This window comes from Suncus etruscus, chromosome 19 (genome assembly GCF_024139225.1).
Source record: "Suncus etruscus isolate mSunEtr1 chromosome 19, mSunEtr1.pri.cur, whole genome shotgun sequence".
NCBI lineage: Eukaryota > Metazoa > Chordata > Mammalia > Eulipotyphla > Soricidae > Suncus > Suncus etruscus.
The window spans coordinates 4,911,217-4,937,801 of record NC_064866.1 but is presented as its reverse complement, the minus strand read 5'-3'; the positions used below and the strand labels follow the sequence as shown (position 1 = coordinate 4,937,801).

The 26,585-nt window shown below is 36.0% G+C and overlaps 1 pseudogene; it reads left to right on the top strand.

Annotated features, from left to right (window-relative positions):
• Positions 1 to 1,003: 1,003 nt before the first annotated feature.
• Positions 1,004 to 17,426, top strand: LOC125997595 (high mobility group protein B3-like; annotated as a pseudogene).
• Positions 17,427 to 26,585: the final 9,159 nt, after the last annotated feature.

Genomic DNA, 26,585 nt, shown 5'->3' with positions numbered 1-26,585 from the left:
AAAAGAAAAGGAGAAGTAAGTGAAAAATGAGAAGTAGAAGAAAGGAAGGAGAGAGGAAGTGAAATTGAAAAAAAACTAATAGGAGAGAGAAAAAATGGTAAAGAGAAATATGCAGGAATAAAATCAGGCCAAAACTTTTAGGGTACCAAAAGTTCTCATTTTAATCAAAGAAAGAATGGGAATTCACTGAAAACTTTTCGGCAAGAAAGTACATTTGTTTTGTCTTTTGACTGAGGGATGATTTTGAGAGGGGCAAAAAAGAGCATATGACTACTATAATGAATAATACACTTAATGGTTCAGGATGAATGGAATTTCCTGGGTGGTGTGTGCAGTGACATTTCAAAGTAGTAGTTGTATTTAAAGTATACCATGGAATTAATACTTATAAGTATATAAGTAATGGGGTAGCCATTATGTGACATTTAGTAAATAATATTTACTTGAATAGATACTATATCAAACTCTGTGCAGAGTTTTCATGTGAATTTAACCATCACAGAAATCTTATAAATTAAGGCAATTTATATTTATTAATGTGCATTATCATAATCATTTTACAGATAGAAAGACTGAGCTCATAGAATTGGAAAAAAATCACAGTTACACTAATTCATTTGAAACCAAGTCAACATTAAAACATGCCTATTCTGACTTCAGACCCTTCCCAGGAAGGCCCTAAAATTTTGCAAGTCTCTCTTGAATGTAACCTGCAAATAATATCCAAACTTCCAGCCTTCATTCCTCCTAAGATACACAGGCCATTTCTGAGTTGAGCCAAATACTACAGGTAAATTCCAAGATGTTGGAGGTATTTATGGTGCCCTCTCCGTTGAGGAGTTCACATCTCGTTTCTGAAATCCCGGCCTTTGGTATCTCCTGTTCAAGCCAGTTGTAATGTACTTGTAAGATCAATTGCTCTGAGGAGTGTCTGTTCTGAATTACGAAATTGTTGCTGCTAAGAGTCCCCAGAGATGGGGAGTTGGGGGGTGAAGAACTACACATGGGTTCAGTATGGCAGGCCCCTCTGCTGATAATGAATGGGGAAACGTGGCCAGTAAGGCTCCCAGACACAAAAACATTTGAGCCTCTTGATGAAAGGCCAGATGAGAAGGTAAGTGTGATAATGCAACTAAAAATAAAAGCCAGAGGCAGGTTATCCTCCCTTCCAGTCAGTTTACTGGACTCTTTTTTTCTGCAGTTATAATGGCAGTGATGGATTATATAGAAAATGAAGCAACTGAGCCTTACTAGCTCCTCCTTGTCTACCCCTCAGGTCCCCTCAGGCTACAAGGTTTCAGGACAACTTTAATCCACTCTGCCACAGACCCGAAAAACAAATCCCAGAAATTCCAGGGCCTGGAGCGCTTCCTTCCAAGCTGTTTCCTGAAATCCAAGACTGAAAGACAGGAGTTGCCCTTCAGTTGCTTACCGGAAGTCTCCTTGCTGGGAAATATTGTTTGAAAATCTGGAGCTGAGGGGCCGGGCGGTGGCGCTAAAGGTAAGGTGTCTGCCTTGCCAGCACTAGCCTAGGACGGACAGCGGTTCGATCCCCCGGTGTCCCATATGGTCCCCCAAGCCAGGAGCGACTTCTGAGCGCATAGCCAGGCGTAACCCCTGAGCGTCAAATGGGTGTGGCCCAAAAACCAAAAAAAAAAAAAAAATCTGGAGCTGAGAAGATTGTATGAGTTTGGTCTCCAAGGGTGCATTGGTTGGTTAAGAGTGGATAGTTCAATGTATGTCTAGAGAGAACAATTCCTTTTTTATATACAATCTTTTTTTAAAGCACTATGATTACAAGCACGATTGTAGTTGGGTTTCAGTCATAAACAGAACACCACCCTTTACCAGTGCAACATTCCCACCACCAATGACCCCCTCTTTCCTTCCCAACCCTTGCCTATATTTGAGACAGGCATTCTACTTCTTTCACTCATTAAGATTGTCATGATAGTTTTTAGTGTTGTTATTTCCTTAACTGCATCTCTACTCTTTGTGGTAAGCTACATATTGTGAGCTGATCCTTCTGGCCCTCATCTCTATTGTCTCTGGGAATTATTTCAATAGTGTCCTTAATTTTTCTTAAAACCCATAGATGAGTGAGACTATTCTGTGTCTATCTCTCTCTCTCTCTCTGACTTATTTCACTCAGCATAATAGATTCCATGTACATTCATGTATATGAAAATTTCATGACTTCATCTCCTGACGGCTGCATAATATTCCATTATGTATATGTACCACAGTTTCTTTAGTCATTCATCTGTTGAAGGGAATCTTGGCAGACTGAACAGTTTTATTCTGGAGGCCTTCTGGGAGTTTACTGGAGAATACATACCGTTTGGTAATTTGGGTGAAGGACGAGAGGACAAAGTGTCCCCTCTTTCTGAAGAGGATGTCACTCTTAGTTCTTTTTGTTCATAATTCTGGTTCCATCATTATTAGCTTGAGTTATCAGTCCTTTGAAATCCATTTTAATATAATATTGGGCACCTTTTGGGTTCTGAGATTAATGGTTATGCTTCTACATGGAGAGTTCCATAACTCTTGGAAAAATCTCTGGAGCAAAGGCATGCTGAAGTTTCTCATAGTTCTTTCTCTACATGGAGAATGCTCAAATCTATTCAGAGGTTCTGCAGATTCTCTTGACTTGAAGACAATACAGTCAGAACAGTAGACCAACTTTATCTTTCACCTTCCATTTTTTACTTGACTGTTCTCTGAATCTTGCAACAAGTATCAGAGAAATAATGGAGTAAACCTATGAACTTATTTTATGGAAACAATTTATATGGAAACCATTTAAGAAGACAATTCACCACTAAGAACCTCTCCATATCTGATAGTCCTAGCCAAATTTGTTATCTGGACAACTTTTTAAATTAGATTATATTTAAATATATATTTTTAAATTAGATTATATTTAAATTGATTATATTTTAAATTTTTAAATTAGATTATAAAGACATATCTATTGATTGATAGATTTTTGGACCACACCTGGGGACGCTCATAGATTACTCCTTGCTATGCACTCAGAAATCGCTCTTGGCTTCGGGACTATATGAGACGCTGGAGATCGAACCCAAGTCCATCCTGGGTTGGCTGTGTGCAAGGCAAATGCCCTAACATTGCACTACCACTCTGGCTCCCAAAATGTATGTTTTCTACATATCTATTTTATGAAATAGACACCAACATCAAAATGATATTTGTCTCATATTCTATAACATAGTAAAGTAAGGTAAGAATTTCATAGAATGGCATTAGCCTTAAAGTAAACAAGATTGGCTTCAAATTATACCACTATAAGTATTTATTTTTATAACTAAGATAAAGTGAATCACTAAAAACTACTGTTAATATTAAGTGAGGTATGCAAAAGCCCTCTCAATCTAGAAATATCAGGGTTAATTTTTTACTAAAATAGACTGAATTTAAAAAAAAAGACAGTTAATTTTGTCTACAATTCCCTATAGCATATTTCTCAGGGAAGTAAAGCACAAAGATGAATGGTTTTTAAAGTAGCTACACGAGTCATATTATGTCTTATATGTATGTTACAGGACTTCTTTTTAAGGAACTTTCACATTCATTTTTTTAGAAAATTGAGTCTTCAATAGCCATTCTTTAACATAAACTGCTTCAATCCTATATCAAGAACAGAATAATTCTGCATTTAATAGTAGCTAAATACAATGTTTAAGACTAGTGATTTGGAATCTAGAGGAAAAAAATGAAAGAGAAGATTCTGGTCTCGATGTTCAGGCCTTCATCTTCAAATTGGAGAAATAAGCTCAATTTATATAAGAGACCAAAAGAATGATGATGAGACTTTATTAGAAATAGATTAAGTAGAACTCATAAGTTCCCACATTATTCAGGCAGAATAAGAGCAGTAGAAACTTAAATTATTTTGGGAAGTCAATTGACATGTAGGTTAGGTGTCATAAGTCTCGATGAATATACCAAAAACTGAGTAAGAGCCCACTAATGGCAACAGTCAAAGTCAGAGGGTTTCAACCTTGCTGAATAATTGACTTACCTGGAAAAAGTCTTTTAGAATTTTGGTACCTGTTCCACATTCCTAGAAATTCTCATTAATTGTGATGGAATGAACCAAAAAATATCTACAATATTTTTTGCATTTCCCTCAGTGGTCCTAATATACAATGCAGTGATACACTATGTTAGGTTTTCCCACTTCCAAAGAACTATATATGTATATATTTTTCATAATATAATATATTTTTGAAAGTTATTTTAAAAGTTCAGATGTACACGCTGAATTTCCCTGTACAAATTGCATAACTTTTATTATCAATTTATCATCTTGAAAAATCTGTCATCAAATTCCACTTGATTCTTGCCTACTATATCACACTTGTATTATGTAAGTATATTTGATGAAGGCTGCATTGTCTATTAAATGGTTGTTTTGTTTTAGTGAAAAGTTGAAAAGTATGGTTATCTATATTTTCATCTGTAATACATAAATTGACTAATTAAAACAACTTTTAACTTAACTCCACAAAAGAATCCAACATTATGTTCAAATTAGAAGAACAAGGGCCACCCACTCACTAGGCTTTGTCTAGAAAAACTCCATTTTACCTATTTCTACCCATTACATTAAGGTCCATTTGTATATGTTATACATCTAGCTATGTTTAAGTTTTTTTTCTTTCTTTTGAAGGGGCACATATAGAGCTGCTCAGGGGCTATTTCTGGCTCTGTGCTCAGGAATGGTTAGGGTAGTGTTCCAATGAGCATATATGATGCCAGAGATTTGAATGGGTTCAGCAGTATGCAAGACAGCAAGACTGTCTCTTAGACCGTTACATAATGCATATAAAAGTAATTTATTTGAAAAAGTAATGAATATTAGAATGTTAGTAAATTGGCAAAGTAAACGACTCCATAGGCCTGTCCCAAAAGAACACTATTCGTAATAGTCAAAAACTTAGAAGTCACTGATTGTCCTTCAGAGTAGATTATAGGTTGTTTCTATGCATCATTACCACTTCCACAGATTTAGTTATATAAATACCTCATGATGAAATATAATATTTTTGAAAGTTAATTTAAAAGTTCAGATGTATATATTGGGCTTCTCTAAGTTTTCCTGTACAAAAATGCATACCTTTTATTATCAATTATTCATCTTGAAAAATTTGTCATTAACTTCCAATTGGGTTTATAGATTGTGTCAATCACATAACACTAGTAATTATTATTACTAAAAAGTAGACATGATTAAAATGCTCATTCTTTAAAAATATTGATATATGTTACAACGTAAAGAACTTTCCAAAGCATCACAATAAGTGAATGAAGATAGCATATGATTCATGTGTAATATACTAAAGATAAATTTATGAAGTTGAAATGCAGAGTGGTATCAAATATTAGAACTTGGTAATAGTGAGGGTTGTCCAGTATTGTCAAGTATCATGTACCACTGAATTGTTTACTTTAAAATGATGAATTTGCCCCCAATATGTTACTACTCCTATAATATTTATTAGCATGAACTTTCCGCCAGTTTCATACAAGTTGTATTAAAAGGAAAGATTTTACCTCTTCTAAAAGCTGAAAAAATTCAGAGAAAATAGAGATGAGGGCTGCAAGGGCTGGCCCACAATATGAAGTTTACCACAAGGAGTGGTGAGTGTAGTTAGAGAAATAACTATACTAACAACTCTCATGACAATGGTAATGAATAAGAAAAATAGAATACCTACCTGGAATACAGGTGGGGGTGGAGAAATGAGGGGGCATTGATGGTGGAAGATTGTACTGGTGAAGGAAAATGTTCTTTTCTATAACTGAAACCCAATTATAAACATGTTTGTAATCATGGTGCTTAAATAAAGATATTATTTTTAAAAAGTTGAATAATGTTTCATTATGTCTATACATATATTACATTTTATCTGTCTATCATTTGTTTGGGACATTTGGGTTGGTTCCCTATCATGGCTATTATAAAAAGCATTGTTTTAAATATAGGTGTTCATATGTAGTTTTGAATTACTGTTTTCCATGTTCTTTGGGCAAATATGTAGACATGGGATTTCTGATTCTATTAGCTTTATTAGTTCTATTTTAACTTTTTGATAACTATTTTATCTTTCATATAATTTGGGTCAATTAACATTTCCACCAATACTGAATGACTATTATTTTGTCCTCAACAGCACTAACAGCTCCTGACCTATTTGGTTAGACCTTCTGCCCTGTAGGTGATATCTCATTGCCATTTTAATTTGCATTTCCTTGACATCAACATTGATGAGATAGATAGTTTCAAGAGTCTGGTGACTCTACATATACATCTTTTGGTAATGAGTTTGTTCAGCTTTTCTCTGCATTTTAAATCTGGTTGTCTTAAATTTTAGATCTGAATATATAAACATCTGATATTATAGTCCATTATCTTTTAAAGTCTTTTTATTTAAATAATTTCTTTAGTTAAACACCGTGATTACAAACACAATTGTAGTTGGGTTACAGTCATAACAAAAACACCCCCCCTTCACTCTTGCAACCTTCCCATCACCAATGCCCCCATCTCTTCCCTCCCTCACTCCCCGTCTGTGTTCAAAACAGGCTTTTTACATTCCTCACTCACTGACATTGTTATGATAGTTCTCAACATAGTTATTTCTCTAACTGCTCTCACCACTCTTTGTGGTGAGCTTCCTATCTTGAGCCTGTCCTTCCGGCCCTCAACTCTGGGAATTATTTCAAAGTCTTTAATTTTTCTTAAAACCCATAAATGAGTGAGACTATTCTGTATGTGTCTCTCTCTCTCCCTCTGACTAATTTCACTCAGCATAATAGATTCCATGTCTATCGATGTATAAGAAAATGTCATGACTTCATCTCTCCTGACGGCTGCATGATATTCCATTGTGTATATGTACCACAGTTTCTTTAGCCATTCATCTGCTGAAGGGCATCTTGGTTGTTTTCAGAGTCTTATAACCCATTATCTATGTATAGTATCTGAGTACTTTGTCCCATGCAGTTATCTGTATATGTCTCAGTGATATTTTTCTTTGTAGTACAGAAACGGATACCATTTATTTTTTTCTTTTGTTTTTCTTGCTAATATAATTGAGTCCCAAATAAATCACGAAAGCCAAAATCAAATGGACTCTGTATCAGAAAGCCTATCATTTGCCTAATTCTTTTCTTCAGTGTATTTTATGGTTTTATTTGGCATCCAAGTCTTTAACCCACTTTAAATTAAATTCTGTGTTTATGAGGTAGTGATCTAGTTTTATGATTTTTGTACATGGTCACCCAGTTTTCTCAACATAAATTATGAAAGAAAATTTATTTTCTCCACTTTATGATCTTGGCTTCTTTGTCATAACTTAAGTTCTAAATGTGTATATGAGGATGTCACTTTTATTTTATTAATGTGTGCCTATTTTTATTGTAACATTGTATTATTTTATTAGTGAAGTATTGCTTGCCTAGTCAGAGTTTTTGTGGTCACATATAAATTTTAGTAACACCTGTTTGACTTTTGTTTGAAGAGAAAACCTTAAAAAACATTTTTTTTTATTTTTATTGTGACCAAAGTGCATTACAAATCTTTCATTGCATCATTTATGGTACATAGTGACAATGAATGAGGGGCATTCCCACCACCAGTGCTGTCCTCTGTCCGCCCCTGTTCCCAGTATGCATCCCACATCTCCCTCCTTACCCCCAGAATGCTAGTGCAACTGGTCTCCACTTTACAGTTTGTTGTAGATTGATCATCTATTCCACTGTCATTGGAGATAAAAGGATAAGAAAAAGGGGAGAAAAAAATTTGGTGACAACTACCAAAAAAAGAAAGAAAAGAGAGGGAAAAAAAAAGAAAAATGGAAGAAAAAAGAAAAGAAATGGACTCGGCAAATAAAAATAAAAATAAATCTCTATTATTAATACAATAAACCTGTGGAATTTCTGTAATAAAATACCTATTTGATGAATTTATATTGCATTATTATTACCTTGTAATTTCTGCTAACATATCATCATAATAAATAAATGTCATTTTCTTAAATTGTGGAAAAAAATTGAGATCTAATCTCAGTAATGTCAGTGTTTAGCATAGTTTTTTTTCTTTTAATTTTATTTTACTGGTGAACATAGATAATAGTATAAAGCAATTTTCTCTCTACTCCCCACAGTATTGATAAAACAATAATATTTGCAGGTAAGAGTAAAATATCCTTAAATGCAATATTTTCTTAGTGTAAATCTTACCTTTCTTCTCTCTCTTTTTATTTTTTTGTTGTTGTTTTTTTGTTTTTTTTTTGGGTCACACCTGGCAGTGCTCAGGGGTTACTCCTGGCCCTATACTCAGAGATTGCTCCTGGAGGGCTCAGTGGACCATACAGGATACCGGGATTTGAACCACTGACCTTCTGCATGCAGGGCAAATGCCTTACCTCCATGCTATCTCTCCAGCCACCTTTCCTCTCTTTTAAATAAATAAATTTCTTTAATTTAAAACACACTGTGTTTTACAGTGTTGCTCACAATAAAGTTATTTCTGGCATTCTGTAATCCAACATCGATCCCACTACAAGTGTTAAGATTCCTTCCACCATTGCCCTAAGTTTTCCAACCTCTCCCAAACCATCTCCTCTGCAGGTATAAATAATTTACTTAACATTGCTTGTTACAAGTAAATGGTAATGGGATTGTAGAAAAAGATTTGATTAAGAGAAAAGTTGTGAAAATTATCATATCTTGCAATGGGGTTTGACAATTTACTAAACTGTTAGTTGCTAGTTGAGTATTCTGTTGTTGATTTTGTTTGTTGAATTTGTTGGGCTTCTATGCTATCATTTGATGTATTCCTACTGGAATGTCAGTATTAAAACTATGAAGGTATCAAGCAGCTGCATAAATAGTTGTGCAATCCATAACTTCAAGAATCTATAAAGCTGGGATAATCAACTCAGCTTATGCTATCTCTGGAGCATGGCCTGTTTGTTGGCACTTCTGTTGGGACAGAGATATGAGAAAGGTGGTCCACCCTGGTTCCAAAACATCCCAGAGATATCAAGCACAGCATAGCATACATGTAATGTTTGGTATTTAGGTGTTTCTGCAGAGAGTAGTGGCAAAGTGATAAAAGTGGGTCAATGACATAGTGGCATTTTTTGGGTATATCTGTGTGTGCCCAGTTTGACTTCTTAAAGAATATTTTTGGATATATAGGTATATCCATATCTGAACCCCACCAGGTCTACTTCCTTCAAGCTATGTGCCACTTCTCCCTTGTCAACTAGTACAGGAAGTTTATGCATCAATTGTGGGATTTAGGACACACCCAGAAGGACCCAAAATACAGACACCAGCCTCTGGTGTCATTTAGGTGTGTCCAGGTCTTTGACCCTGCCCACCCCAGAGACTCTGCACCATGTGCCACATTTTGCAGGCTGCCCTGCACAAAAAATAAACAAATAAGCAAACAAAAAACATACTGACACCCACTTTTAGCATCTAAAGCCATATTGATGCTACCACATACATGTGGGAACTTAGACCCTTAAACTCCATTAACTCCAATGTTTCTGGTTTCAACATCTTGCTTCAAATCCTTCCATGATTTCACTACAGGCAAATGGGGTCGCTAGTTTATCTCCTGTATGAACACTGAAAAAGCATGGTCGCTGATATTGTCAGATTAACAGGACAATCTAACAGAATCACAATGTTCTGTAATATAATTAAAGAGTTCAGATCTCAGACAATTGGGAATCTGAAATCTGAAATCATAGTCACGACAGATTTTTAAAAACAATAAAGAATCAATCCATTGGATCACGGGTCCTACCAAACTATCTAGATCAAACAAAGCCTTAACCGTAGTCAGTGAGGAATTTAAAGCTAAACTCCTTCTAGTGCAATTTCAATGTGATCACTATGAAAATAAGGCAAACATTAGAAGAACAGTCACTTACCTGGAAAAGTCTTTTAGAATTTTGGTACCTGTTCCTCATTCCTAGAAATTCTCATTAATTGTGATGGAATGAACCAAAAAATACCTTCATTTCCTTCCTTTCTTCCCTTCCCTTCCCTTCCCTTCCCTTCCCTTCCTTCCTTCCTTCCTTCCTTCCTTCCTTCCTTCCTTCCTTCCTTCCTCCTTCCTTCCTTCCTTCCTCCTTCCTTCCTTCCTTCCTTCCTCCTTCCTTCCTTCCTTCCTTCCTTCCTTCCTTCCTTCCTTCCTTCCTTCCTTCCTTCCTTCCTTCCTTCCTTCCTTCCTTCCTTCCTTCCTTCCTTCCTTCCTTCCTTCCTTCCTTCCTTCCTTCCTTCCTTCTTCACACCCTGTCGCGCTCAGGGGTTACTCCTGGCACTGCATTCAGAGATTGCTCCTGGCAGGCTCAGGAGACCATATGGAATCAAACCTGGTCCATCCCGGGTTGGCAATGTACAAAGCAAACACCCTACTGTTGTGCTATCACTTCGGCCCCAAATTAGGACATCTTTTAAATAAATAAAAAGGTGATATACAAAAGACTATGAATATAATACGTAGCTGAGACAACTATAATAGAACTTGTCACATCTAATAAAATGTCTGAAGTGAACTTATATAAAATAACACATAAAGGTAAGAAGAATTTATCTATGTCTTAAAAGATGGCTTTGTTCATAGACAGTCTCAGAAGTTACCATAAAAAGTGTTTTTTGAGACATTAGGAAATGCAATATTATTCTTCTTGAACCCTTTCAGTTCAGGACTTTCCACTTCATAAAATAGCTGAGGATGTGAGACTGAGAAAATATATTTGAGCACAAACAGCTTGTAAAACTTAATAGCATTTTTTTTTTGGCATCACCAGAAGGTGTAACCGCTCTCACAACCAACTTGCCTGCCCTGTTCTGCAGTTCTGTGTGCAGACTTGTACGTGGGAGCCTGACCTTTGGTTTTGGCTGGCTGCTTTGTGTCTTTCTGATACAGGCAAAGTCTGCTTCCCTTTTTGTAGTGATTTCACCTTGCCATACACAAGATGGGGTAACCAATCCTTGTTGACCAAAGGACTATAGTATGGGGGTGGGGGTTTCCTCATTTTTATTAACTTTATTTATTTATTGGTTGATTGGTTGTTGGGCCACACCCAGAGGGGCTCAGGGTCACTCCTGGCTCTGCACTCAAAAATTGTTCCTGGCAGGCTGGGGGACCATATGGGATGCCAGGAATTGAATCGGGTCCCTTTGTGTCTCTTGGTTCCAGATTCATGAATGAGTTCCATTGTCAACTCTCTGTTATTGCTTTTTTGAGGTGCTCTTAATTGTCCCCTCTTTTTGTGGACTTATTATGAGGGCATCTAGGAAGGATGTGTGTCACCACCATGATGGCTTTCATATAGGAAGGCCTTCCATGGGGCTGTGCTCACAATGCCAGGTGGATATCTGTGCAAAGTGCCACTGAGCTTTGGATGGATTATATGTTGGTCTATTACTGACCAAGGAGCTGGTATGATAAAGAATTCTTTGTTCATGGTCACCCAAGAACTTTATATGGTGCCCTCAGCACTGCCAGGAGTTATTCCTGAGCTCAGAGATGAAAGTAAGCCCCGAGTACCTCTGGGTATGGTACAAAAAAAGTTAAAAGTTAAGAAAAAATAATTTATGTTCAGACAGGTTTTTAAGCTTTCTGGGATATGACCTGTGATGGGCCAGTGGGTCCCAGTGGCAGCTGTCACCAAAATCTCTAGAGACACTTGCTAGTCTATCTAGCTGTGTTAGATGTACAGATAAGATTTGGGGACTCTGAGCAAAACCTAAAGACTCTGACTCAGACATGTTGATGGCTAACTCATAGGCCCAGACTTCCTTGGGATCATGGGATAAGACATTCACCAAAAATACCCCTTGTCTTATCAGTTTTATAGTAAAGCCATTGATGACATGTTGAATATGCTTATTGCTATTACAATACAAAAACACTCAGTTGCTCTGATCCAATATTTCTTTTAGGGTATAGATGGGCTGCATGCAGAGGAATTCCATCCTGCAAATAGACGTCAGAAAATAGGATGCTTAATACAAAGGCTATGAGTCAAATAGCAACCACTTTGACCCAAAGTCAATGGAACCTGACATCTTTTCAGTAGATGCACTCTATGTCTGAAGCCATGTCACAGATGTTCTGTTTGTTTTTGTTTGGGGGCCATGCTTTGTGATGCTTAGGTTTTGCCTGCCTGGCTCTGCACTCAGGAATTACTCCTAGCAATGCTATGCACAAGGCAAACACCCTACCTGGTGTATTATTGCTCAGAACTTCTTTTATGATCTTGGCCCTGAACCCTCCAAAATGCCTAATACAGTCAGGTCTTACACAGTCACAGGTTGAGGAAGTTAGAGATGGAGTTAGCCGTCTACTCCACTGCTACCTATGGGATGTTACACACAGTGATACCAAACTCTCCTTCCTCCTTGGCATCCATATTGTAGCCACTGTCTATGCGCACAAGATGCACATGTCCTTGAACTCCAGGTCCACCCTGGTGAGTGCTGTAATGTGCTACATCATGGCACCCAAGGCCTTGATTAGCATCTTCCCATGGATCTCCTGTATTATCTGCATGTCCACAAAGGCCAGGTTTGAAGATGCCCATTTCCATAGTGGTATCCAGGAATGCCACCAGGGCCCAGGGTTACAGGAATCCATTCATGATCTTGGGACAAATATTTTCATAAATTCTGACCAACTGTTGCCACTTGTTTAGCCACAAAGCCATTTCCTCAATTTAGCAACTCTCTAATTCAAAGATAAAGTTGTCCTAAAGAACTTTCGAGAACTTTCAGGCGGTTGTGCACATTCCAACATTATGTGTCCAATAGTCTATTCATCTTTTCAATGGGCTCCAACTTCATTGACCAAAAATTTTTGGCACACTGGTGAGAGGGAACCTCAGGGTGGCATGGCTTGACCAGTGAGGCATTTTTGGTTTGGTTTGGTTTGGTTTGGAAAGAAGAGTTGAGGGTTCTGTTGTTAGTGGTTGGTTTCTGGTTTTAGTTTTGGACCACAACTGGCAATATTCAGAGGTTATTTCTACTTCTGCACTTAGAGATACATCTTGAGGATCCAATCCCAGGTTTGCTATGTACCAGCAAGTGTCCTACCAGCTGTAGTAGCTCTCTATGCCCCAACAGGACATTGTTTTAAAGGCCATAGTTCTGACCTGGATGAGAGGTTGTGATCGTCTAGACTAAATTAGATTAGTCCTAGAGTTAGATGGGAAAACATTTAGGAGGCAGAATATTTGCAAAAATATTCACAATGACTGACAGGGTTAAAAATATGGGTGGTGTGGCTGAAAGAAATTTTTTTCAACTCATAATAATAGTTATTTTTAGTACATAATCTAGGTAAAAGCAAAGTAAGTACAGCCTTGCTGCAAGATTTTTTTCATCACATATATCCTTTCTATACCATCTTGCCTCCAATAAATCATCAGGTGTGTTATTTTGATATGTAAGCCAACATGTTAACACATCTTTTAATGGATATTTTCACATCAACTTCATCCACTAATCACAACTCCTTTACTGTTCTTCTATCTTTCCAGGTAGACAATTGAAGTATATTAAATAAGAAAAAATACTACTAAAAAATTATAAGGGTAGAAAGGCTGATCGAGGATTTTAAGCCAGATGGTCGCCTGCAAAGCCCAGATTTCTCATTATAAAACCTCCTAGGTCCCTCCCGCTCCCTCTGCCATGTGGCAAACTGACACTCTGGACAGTTCTAAAAGTGGTTTGGAGTCCAGGCCTCAACACTGATGGGATATTAGCATTTCTCTTTTCATTCATCCCCAGATATCCTTTCAGCTTGACTTATTCTGACACCATATTTCCGAAAGCAAAGGAAATGATATAGAATGTAGGAGCTTTCAGATGTGGACTTGATTGAAATGGATGAAGTTTGTTTTCTTTTATGTTCTATTTCTCTCCATGCCTTCATAAGCTAGTGGATCCAGATGGCTGGAATCACCAATTAAAACAAAGAGAATACTAGGAAAGGAGTAAAGGAGAGAGAGAGAGAGCTTGGGAGATACTAAGTGGTAATTAGATCGAGACAGCTGAAATGGCTTCAGGATGGTAAAGATTCTTTCATTTCAGAAGAATGTGTGTGCAAATTAGGTCTCCTTCTGCTCTGTAAAAGTAATTTAACATTAATAAATTGTCACCAGAATTTTTTATTTCTCTAAGAAAATGTGTGTTGGTGACAGTTTCCACAGTAATCAATACGTAGCATTTAAACTGCAGATTAGCTAATGTAAAAACATTGAAAATACAAGAGGAATAAAATTTTTATGAGGTTTTGAGCTCTTCAAATATGTGATCAGTCAGTTATGTAGCAGTCTAAAGGTTTCAAGTTGGAAGACTTTTCTTAAAATATATATATATGTATGTATATATATATATCTTTATTTAAACACCTTGATTACAAATATGTTTGTAGTTGGGTTTCAATCATGTAAAGAACACCCCCCTTCACCAGTGAAACATTCCCATCACCAATGTCCCAAATTTCCCTCCTCCCCACCCCACCCCGCCTGTACTCTAGACAGGTTTTTTACTTCCCTCATTCATTCACATTGTTATGCTAGTTCTCAGTGTAGTTATTTGTCTAAATGCACTCACCACTCTTTATGCTAGGCTGCATGTCCTGAGCTGGACCTTCCACCCCTTCTCTCTTTGTCTATGAGGATTATTGTACAAATGTCTTGGTAGACTTTTCAAGATATAGCTGCCTTACCCTGAAGCAATTCACAGAGTCTCATCAGTACCTTGGAAGCTTAAATTGCTTAGTTTCTATTTAGAATTGCACATACTTTCAACTTTTCTCAACTTCTTGGAAGAAGTGAGGGAAGAAACAGGGCTGAGGGTGTGGGTGCAGAAGGGAGAACTATGGAGAATTACATGTCACTTCACAATAAACATAATTTTATATTACTTTCAGATACCTAAAATATTTCAAAATGTATTAACTTTCAGTATGCAAGATTCATTTTTCAGGACAAGTTTACTGTGATATGTAATTAACTTAAATTTATTTATCACTATCAGTGCTGTTGGAATATTATTGAAAGCAGGCTTTACTCGTGTTTGTAGAAAAAATTGTTTGATAATTTTTTTTCATTCATGAATGTACATGAACTTCATTTAATCTGCTTTCCAAATTATCACAAATTCTAAGTAATAAAACCCAATGATTGAGGCTTGGCTCTACTCTTAATTTACAAAACTGGTTTATTTCTATCTGTGGTTTAATTTTGAATAAGGCTGCAATGAAATCTTGAAGAGTGATAGAAAAATCAATGTAGGCTTGGGGCCGGAGTGGTAGGACAGCAGTAGAGTGTTTGCCTTGCACGCGGCTGACCCAGGAAGGACCAAGGTTTGATTTCCCCTGGCATCCCATATGGTCTCCAAGCCAGGAGTGATTTCTGAGCACACAGCCAGGAGTAACCCCTGACTGTCACTGGGTGTGGCCCAAAAACAAACAAAAAAAATTAATGTAGGCTTTATTTTTGTTTTTCAAATTTGTTCTACATCCAATCTTTTGCTTCCCTGTCTTAGGTCTTCACTAACCATCTGGCTAAACCCAAGTGTTACTGCCATCTATTAAAAACCAAAATTTTTCACTGTTTTTTTCACAGGTCAGTTTTTAATCATTCAGTTTCATTCCCTGGCATATCTCAGATTAAGATTCTCAGCTCTTGATAAACTTAGAAAACCTATCTACATTCCAGACTGGATTTTATATTAGCTATAAATAATAAAAACTGCATCTTCTTCAGGTCTTGTTTTCTTGAGGAGGTGTTATCTTTGAACTGACTCTGACAACCAGAGTAAGAATTAGAGACTTATTTTTCTTTTCTTTTTAAAATTTTTTTATTTAGATCATTGTGATCTACGAACTTATCCCTAGTTAAATTGTAGACATACAAGGTTTCAGCACCAATCCCACCAACAGTGTCAGTCTCTTTCTACCAATGTTCCCAGAATCCCATTGCATACCCACCTCCAGCCACCCTGCCATTTTAACAGGCACCATTTTTGAGTTTGGTTGTTAAAGTTTGTATCTCATGATTTCAATATTGTTGACTCTGTAGACTGAATATTTAGCTCTGAGCTTTAATTTTTTTCTGTTCCATCCGGCTGCATGTCCTATACCTTTGGACTCACTATCCTGACCTTGATTACATTTTAAAAGCATTTCATAGTTGTCCATTTATGTAAAGTATTTATGCAGAGTTTTTGTGATCAATAATGAGGCCTTATTTAAGCCAACTACAGAAAAGCAAATACTAGAAGCAACATGATACCTGTAAAATACAAAATTTCACATATGATCTAAACCCCTAGTTCTCAAATCACACCTCAATGCATTAAATAAGAATCACATGGATTCTAGAAACACTTATATGACAATTAACTGGATAACTAAGAAAAATGAGTAAATTATTAGAAACTTATAACTTGCCAAGAATAAGCCATGATAAAAATAGAAAAGGTGAGCAGTATTGTTAAATTAATATTTTAATTTTAATTAATATCAATCACAAATAATTATTCTAATTAATATCAATTAAATAAAATTAGTAACAAAAAATACCTTCCAGAGGTGGCTCTTGTGGGGGCAACTAATGCAAGTCTAGGGAGCAAAGAGCAGCCCAGACGAGCAAATAATACAGTCAACATACCTAAAGGTGAATTGAAGAAGCCAAAGGGGAAGATATCTGCATATGACTTCTCTGTGCAGACCTGCAGAGAAGAGCATAAGAAGAAAAACCCTGAAGTTCTTTCAATTTTGCCCAGTTCTCCAAAAAGTACTCTGAGAGATGGAACACTGTGTCTGGAATAAAGAAGTCCAAATTTGACTAGCTGGCCAACGCAGACAAAATTAGCTATGACTGTGAGATGCATTGATGGTGGGAATGTAGCAATAGTAAAGGGGGGTGTTCGTTTTTATGACTGAACCCAACTACAATCATGTTTGTTATCCTGGTGCTTAAATAAAGATATTATTTTTTAAAAAAGATGAAAGATTATGGATCCGTCAACAGTGGCAAAACAAAGAAGGACCCAAATGCCCCAAAAGACCACCTTCTGGACTCTTCCTGTTTTGTTCTGACTTTACTCCTAAGATCAAGTCCACAACCCTGGCATCTCAATTGGGGTGTAGCAAAAAAAGCTGGGGAGCATGTGGAACAACCTGAGTGATAATGAAAAAGCAGCCCTACAACAACAAGGCAACCAAGCTGAAGGAGAAGAGAAGGATATCACTGACTCTAAGTCAGAAGGGATGTTTGATGGTGCTAAAGTTTCCAGAAAAAAAGGTGGACGAGAAAGACGAGGAGTAGGAGGAGAAAGAAGGGGAAGAAGATGAATAAATTGTCACCCCATTTCCTTGTGAATACCTTAGTGTAAGGGCCACCATCGCCAACAGTTGCCCTCATTAGATTTCACCATACTCAATCATGAGCACATTGTAGTCTCAAAGGTGCTCTAAGAGTTGTCAATGGTTTACATGGCATGGCCATGGTTGTCCAGATTACACCAAAATTGTATCAAAGCTGTACATAGTTCCCAACCATTTACTAAAGAAAATGCTCGTGTTCTCACTGTGCAATTAGCTATTGATGTGACAAGGCATTTAAAGGTAGTCTCTGTTCTTGGGCATTTTCTTTTCTTTATTATGGTGGTGTTAACTATGTGGTTTTTGGCTAGAAATTTTGAGTTTCTATAGTTATACCTATAGTTAATATTTAAAAAAAAAAGCAAGAATTGGAGATCAACTTGCTGTGTGAGGCTTGGGGACAGGGGATTCTATGGGATACAGAGATAGAAAACAGGCAAGTGTCTGAGTGCAGTCAAGAGTAAACCCTGAGCACTAGCAAGTGCAGCCCCAAAGCAAAAGAAACCAAATTTTAAAACATAAATGTGGCCTGATTCAATTCCTAGCACCCTATATGACCCTCTGAACAATGCCAGAAGTCAATCCTGATTACAAAAATCAGTGCTACTGTGTAAGTCAAAGAAATAACAACAACAACAACAATAACAACAAGAAGTTAGGTCTGGCTAGAATGAGGTAAAGTAGATTTTGAAGAAAGCTTAAGCAAAAAGAAAAGCCAACGTCAGTGGTAAAATAATATTAATTTGGCTTCTAAAGCTAAGAAACAGAACTCTTTAGGACACAATGGCTTTTCAGATTATTCTCATTCACATGTTTTTAATTGAAAATGTTGGATTTATAACAACAGTGTCAGCAAAATCACTAGGCTATTTAGCTCTTTTCTGGAATCTAACAATTTTAGGGAGCAAGGCCTACTTTTAAAATTACATAGGTTTCTAATCATGCCCAGGTATTATGTCATGAAACCATGGAAACTGACTTCATTTCTTTTAAAATAGCAAAACTTTTATTCAAATAATATTGAGTCAGCAAATATGCTATAAAATAATTTCCAATAAATCTTTGATATCTGTATTATTATTTAATTAAAATAGCTAAAGTAATGTTCACTAAAGAGTCAACTATGATTCTGTTTGAATAATATACAGTTAAATAAATAAAAACTAGGTAATGGGGCTGGAAAGAGAGCATGGAGGTAGGGCATTTGCCTTGCATGCAGAACAATGGTGGTTCGAATCCCAGCATCCTATGTGGTCCCCAGAGCCTGCCAGGAGCGATTTCTGATTGTAGAGTCAGGAGTAATCCCTGAGTACTGCTGGGTGTGTTCCCCTGCCAAAATAAAAAAAAAAACCTTAGAAAAAAAGAGAAAAAAAACAAAATTAGGTACTATAATTTTCAATATTGTTAACAATAAGATTTCATGTTACAATGTTAATTGATCATTAACATTAAATTAATTATCTTAATTAAGTAAATTAATTATTGATTTTTATGATTTTTTTCTAATATGTATCTATATATAATAGGCAGAGAGAAATATCTTTCTGAGTCGCAGTTGTTAGTTACAAAATGAATAACTGCTTTAGTTCTCAGTTTACATTCATCTCCTTTATTTTCTCTTGCTGGTTTTCCTCTTCATATTGTTATTTCATGAATACATCAATTAAAGAGAAACAATCTCTGAGACAGAGGCAATGGAAGGGACAGTTGGGAAATAATACTAAAACTCAGGGCTGAAATGGTGGTGCAAGTGGTAGGGCATTTGCCTTGCACGTGCTAACTTAGGAAGGACCTCAGTTTGATCCCCTGGCATCTCCTATGGTCCCTTGAGCCAGGAGCCATTTCAGAGCCCATAGCCAGGAGTAACTCCTGAGCATCACTGGGTGTGCCCCCTTCTAAAAAGAAGAATATTAAAACTCTGGAGGAAGGGAAATGAGTTGCCTTTCAGGTATGAACAATAATGTAGAAACTTGCATGTCAGATTACTAAATTAAAAAAATAATCTGAAAAATAATCATACTTAAACAACAAATCTAAAGCCAACAACAGAATAGAAACCCAATCTACAACAAGCTAGACACAGAAGGGACCACTTATACTACCAGCCCACGGAGGCAAAGGAGGGAGATATGGGATGCATGCGGGGAACAGGGGTGGAGGGAGGGCAACATTGGTGGTGGGAATGCCCCTGATTCAATGTCACTATGGACCTGAAATACTACTGTGAATAATTTGTAATCCACTTTGGTCAAAATAAAAATTATTTAATTAAAAATAATCTGAATATTAAGTTAAAAGATCTAAGAGAGTAAATTTTTATTCTAAATTGATTTTCCTCTGGTTACTATGCTAGACATGTTTCCATAAGCAAATTCTGTCTCTTGTTCAACTTTCCCTAGCAGGATCACATTACATGTACATAGTGAGCGGTTGTATTATTTTTTTATTGGTTTACTCACAAGATAAAGTAATGCAGTTTACCCTACAGATTTGGAAGCAAAATCAAAATTGTCTATAATTATATGATTTAAAAATTCAGAGAACACTAACTAACAGTTGTTATTTTTCCTACTTTAATATGTGATGTTGTGTACATCTGTGTAGTTTAGTGAAAAGTATGATTCTACCCAACAGCAGAATTTATTTTCTCCATATTAAAGACAAAATTATCTAACTATAAATCAATAAAACACAATTTAAAAATGAAAAAATTTACACCTCGAGTTTTATTTATTTAAATATCTGAAGCCGAGCTGGAGAGATACCATGGAGGTAAAGCATTTTCCTTGTATGCAGAAGGACGGTGGTTAGAATCCTGGTATCCCTTATGGTCCTTCAAGCCTGCCAGGAGCATAGAGCCTGTAGAAACCCTTGAGAGCTGCTGATTGTGATCTAATACCCCTCAATAAATAAATAAATAAATAAATAAATAAATAAATAAATAAATAAATAAATAAATACATACATACATACATACATACATACATACTTACATACATACATACCTGAAGCCACACAAAATTAAGTGAAAATTTGGGAAACATTTATAACATATAAAATAGGGATACTTATTTAAAAGCTCTAAATCACTGACAAAGATATTAGTCCATCTGATGTAAATTAACATTAAATCGTTTAATTATAAAAATGGCAAAATTCAATTGTTACATTAGAATAGAGAACCACATCAATCTCATAAAATCAAGAGGGGAGCAGATCCACTAAATTTCTTTTTTCATGTTGCTCAGTTTTCTCTGAGCATTTTTATTTCTTCATATACTTAGTCAAACTACATTGCCAATTGATTAAACTCAGCAAGTGACTAAAAAGACAAAAGTCCAAGTAATGGATTGCTTTTTTAAAAAATTATTTTAATTTAGGCACCATGATTACAAACATGTTTGTAGTTGGGTTTGGGTTATAAAACAAATAAACAAACACACACAAAAGAACCATCCCCCTTTACCAGTGCAACCTTTTTCCATTCCATTTCTACTAGTGAGAACTTGTCTATATAATCAAATACACCATGAAGGAGAATGGAAAATGAAAATCCAGGAGGAAAATCACAGTCCAGTAAAAGGAGAAAACAGATTCTGATCATAAAACCAAGCATTTGCCCTGGTACCAATGCCTCACAAATGACTATCAGCATATAAATATAAAAATACTAAATGCAAGTAAACTAACATAATAGAATAATGACCATACTTGATATATCAAGTTGGTGATCTTTGAAGGAAAGATATCTATCTATCTATCTATCTATCTATCTATCTATCATCTATCTATCATCTATCTATCTATCATCTATCAAGTTGGTGATCTTTGAAGGAAAGATATCTATTTATTATCTATCAATCATCTATCTCTATCTATCTATATCTCTCTATCTGTCTATCTATCTATCTATCTATCTATCTATCTATCTATCTATCCATCAATCTATCTAAAACTCTTAGGCCTACTCCTGGTCTGTGTTCAGGGATCAGTTCTGTTAGAGCTAGAAGACCACATTAAAATTCTGTGATTAAATCATATTTGACCTCATTTGAGGCAAGTGCCTTTCCCCCAGTACTATCTCTCTGGTCTTAAAAATATTTTTGATATTTTAATGTCATTTCAGCATTTAAATATTTAAAAAATTATAAAGCATAAATAAATGTAGAAATCACCTATATCACATACCATTTGAAAAACTATTGTTTTTAGTATGAAGAATGATCTATGTTTTTTTTAACTTTGTCAATGTCAGAAGGTAGAAATGGGATTACATTTGTCATTTTTAACATTTGTTGTGCCCAAGACTGTATCTACCCAAAGCCACAAAATAATACAATCTTCCAAATATTTATATCTCAAAAGAGGCAAATATCTGATTATTGAAAACATATGTTTTTTGTATAGATTAGTCCAATTTTCTCAAATGTTTTATATTAATTTAGACAGTATTCTTCATCTTAGGGTGGTAAAAAAGATTCTAACACAATACACTATCTCAGAGGTATAGGAAACTCTGAGTTCATGATACCACAAGATAAATGGACATTCACCATTCAGTTAGTAAAATGAGGGTAAAGTCAAAGTTTAAAATAACTCCATAGCCTAGAGTGAAAGTGGGATGTTTAAATATGCATGAAAAAGAACTTTTCTGGCACAATAAAGGCCGAAAGGATAATTATATCAATCCCATCAATGTTAGTCCTTATGGGATTTCCTTCAATAATCTCTCTCTTAATAGGTACCATAAACTATTACATAAATACTCCCAAGCATCATGCGACTGAATGTTCCTAGAATGATAGAGTGAGGATGCAAATGTGACAATTATTAGTGAATATGTCTGCTTGTGTTTGAAAATACTATTATTTCCAATTTACCATCCATTCCAAGTCCATTTATGATGCCAATTTTCTTTTTTGTTTTAGAAAGTGAAGCATTTGAGGCCGGAGAGATAGTATGGCGGTAAGGTGTTTGCCTTGCATGCAGAAGGTTGATGGTTTGAATCCCGGCATCCCATATGGTTCCCTGAGCCTGCCAAGAGCGATTTCTGAGCATAGAGCCAGGAGCAACCCCTGAGCAATGCCGGTGTGACCCAAAAATCAAAAAGAAAAAAAAAGAGTTGAAGAGAGAGTTAGAGAGATAATGGAACAAAGTCTTATCAAGAAGTATAGGTTAGTGTAAAGAAATTGATACCTAAAGTCTGGTAATATACATAATTCAATAAGGAGATTGAGAGATACAATACTTTCAATGACTTTCATTTCTGTCTTGGAACTATAATATTAATTAGATAGTTTTCACAGCCAGCCAAAAAAAAAAAAAGTGAATGCAAAGCTAGGTTATGAGTAATGACTATATAGAACTGCTAAGGGAAGAAATCTATAAAAGGTATTAAAGTGCCATCCCCCCAAATGATAGCTAAGATACTAGTAAAAAATTTAGCTTTTTATAAGTAATCACATAAATTGGTTCCATCTTGTAAAATTAAATATCATACGGAGGTGAAACGTGCATAGTTCTTCAAAGATGCTACCCTCTGGACGTTACGTCCTGGCTCTGCGATTTGTGTAAGATTCTTGAAGTGCTCAGGGGACCTTAATGGTATCAAATTCTGGCACACACACTCACACAAACACACACTCACACACACAAAATAAAGCAGAAATTTTGCAAAAAGAAAAAGCACACACACACACACACAACTCACTTACTCACATTTTTTCAGACTTGAGCTAGTCGCATGGTTCACCTAAGCCCAATATCTAAAGTGCTCATTACTTGAACCCTATAATTTTTATGATGATTTAATTAACTAAAATAAAAAATCCCAATATTTATATTAAGTGGTGGTTGGTTGGTAAAATATTTAAAAATGTAGAAAATATCCAAGCTTTCTCTAAAAATTTGAGCATTGGCTCTTCTAGTTAGTGGATTTATTTCTCTTTTTATTGAATATTTTGTGGTTGTTAGATCGTTCCTTGAACGAAAAGTGACATAATAGAACAGTCAATCTTGGATATATCAGGTTTTTTTTGTTATTTTTGCAGCATGCACAGCCAAATAATATCTGACTAATTGCTGACATTGCTATAATCTTACTAGGTGGCCTATTGCACTTAATTTTGCAATATGAAACCAAATTATATTGCAGGAAATATATACAAAGATGAATAGCACGTTTATTTGTCCTCAAATTTCTAATTATAATTGATTCTCTGTCTCAAATAGTATGGGAAAAGTGCAAAGGAATTTTATTTGTAAATCTGGTTTGTGGTTTTAGAGGCATTAAGCGTAGGTTGTTAAGATAAATGTACCTACGATCTTGATGGACACAGCATTCATTGATATGTTAAAGTTTATTTCCATAGCAATTTTCGTTTACGCTAAAGCTCACACATGTGAAAAGTCTGATCTATTAGCTCCAGAAACCCAAGTCAAATAACAGCTGATTTATTTGACATTATCTATTTAAACTATTACTACTCAAGTAGTGGTCAAAATTATATTGCTGACAGAAAAGTGAAAATATTTTTTTCTTTTGGTTATTTGGACCAAATTTGGTGGTACATATGGCTACTCCTGACTCTGTGCTCTGTGAAAACTCCTCTGGTAGTGCTCACAGGACCATAATGGAAAGCTGTGGATCAAATTCAGGTCAGCTAAGAACAATTCAAGTGTTCAATTCTCTATAATATCACTCTGTCCCTAAAAGAATAAATATTATAAAGGCTATATACACAAAAATAAGTACAATATCATATCATTTATGAGAGTGATGGAGAAATAGAAAATAATTTAATTAATATCAAATGATATATTTCACCAAGAATTTAATTTAATTTTTGAAGGGGAGATAATTCCCAAAGAGTTCTAGGGTTTAGGTGACTACCATTGCTACTGATAATTGTCATGTCAGGCCAGATAAGTCAATACTGCTTGGAACCAGTGATCTTGAAGCCACAGAGAACTATACCTGGAGGTCTTGGGAGCAGGAGCCAAGTATCAGAAGACATGTGTGTTAGCCTTTTGAACTTTGCATCCGGTCTCCTTAAATTATTGTTTAGTTAAATAATATTCCTGAACCTATCTAATGACAGATCCAATAATAATAGTTTGAAGGAATTTTTGAATATGAATCATCCTTATTAAAGACTGGGAAAATAAAAAAATTTTTTTTTTGTTTTTTGGGCCACACCCGGCTGTGCTCAGGGGTTATTACTCCTGGCTGTCTGCTCAGAAATAGCTCCTGGCAGCACGGGGGACCATATGGGACACTGGGATTCGAACCAACCACCTTGGGTCCTGGATCGGCTGCTTGCAAGGCAAATGCCGCTGTGCTATCTCTCCGGAAAATCAAATTTATAGAGAAACAAGGAGAAACAAGTTTTTGACATGCTGAGCTAGATATTTGGAAGGAAGATCAAAATGAACAACCAAATAGTCACTTAAAAGTTGGATGAGATTTTAACAAAACAGCATGAACTTTGGAGTCAGGCTGAGTTTATTTCTTGTTTTGTCCATTATGGTTATGCGACTTTGGGTAAGTTATAAAGCTGCCATTGATTCACTTTTTTCTCATACTGTGTATGGTTTTATGGGATTATATAAATGACTAATGATTAGAATATAGAAGAAGATGCTAAAATGCTAATATAAGAAGAGCAATACGTTAAATGGTAGAACATGGGCATAGCATGTGTGAGGCAAAGATGTTACCAGCCAGAGTGAGTTTCAGAGATAAAACCATCAACTTGCAATGTCCCACTAAATTGAGTGTAGGTAAATGCCATCATTGAGGAATTAAACTTTGAGGTCATAGCATTTTAAGAAGTAGTGTTCACAAGTACGTGTATGTTGTTTAAAATGTGGGAAGGAATCTGAGGAAGGAAGGAAGGAAGGAAGGAAGGAAGGAAGGAAGGAAGGAAGGAAGGAAGGAAGGAAGGAAGGAAGGAAGGAAGGAAGGAAGGAAGGAAGGAAGGAAGGAAGGAAGGAAGGAAGGAAGGAAGGAAGGAAGGAAGGAAGGAAGGAAGGAAGGAAGGAAGGAAGGAAGGAAGGAAGGAAGGAAGGAAGGAAGGAAGGAAGGAGCTTGCCTTGTAGCAAGGTTGGCTTGGGTTAGATACCTGGAAACCTTTCTGATCCTCCAGGAGTGATCTCAGAACGTAGACTTAGGACTATGAGCTAAGCAAAATGGGTGTTGCTTAAAGAAGAAGAAAAAATAAGAGGGCAAGAGTAATAGAGTAGACAGATAGATGACAACATTAAATTTGAAAGAGGGAAACTATGGTGGATTTGAAAGCAGGAAGGTTTATATATGGAGGTAGAAACATTAGGTCTTCATAAAGGTACTGGTAATTTGTTAGCCCTTTTCTTCTTTAAACTAATCCATTCTCATTGAATCAGTTAAAATTCTTGGAAGTTTAATATGTAAGAGTTCCTGGGCGTTGGTTTTGTATTCATAGTTGGTTTTGATCTAACAAGAAACATGACAGCAACTGGAAAGTAAGAAGAGACTATCTATTTCCACTGCTCACTAATTTATTTAAGCCTCATTTCATTAGTAATTGAGTTTTTTATACACTCCTACCACATATCACACTCAGACTTGGTTCTGCAAAAATATTACTTCCTCCTGTTTCTTAATCCCTAAAGTGGGAGTCAAACTTTCCACTTTTATGATTTTCTGCAGGGCTTATTCCTATTCTATCCATAACTTGCCTTTCTGCTTCTCTGGTTAGTCAATATTATTTCATTTTCTTTTCTAATGGTCCTCTCAGTGATACTAGAGGCTGTTAAAAATTGTGAAGAAGGGCCAAAGCAATAGCATAGTGGTAGGGCTTTTGCCTTGCATGCAGAAAGATGGTTAGAATCCTGGCATCCCATATGGTCCCCCGAGCCTGCCAGAAGAGATTTCTGAGCATAGAGCCAGGGGTAACCCCTAAGTGCTGCCGATATGACCTCAAAACCAAAAATTAAAAAAATAAAATAAAATAAGAGAAACATAACTGGCTAAGATGTGGTATCGAGTTTACCAGTTTGGGAGTCAAGGCTGGAGAATGGTTTATTAGCTCATGAATTATCTGGTAGGGGGTGTGATAGAATATTATGCATGAAAATCTATCATTACCAGTAT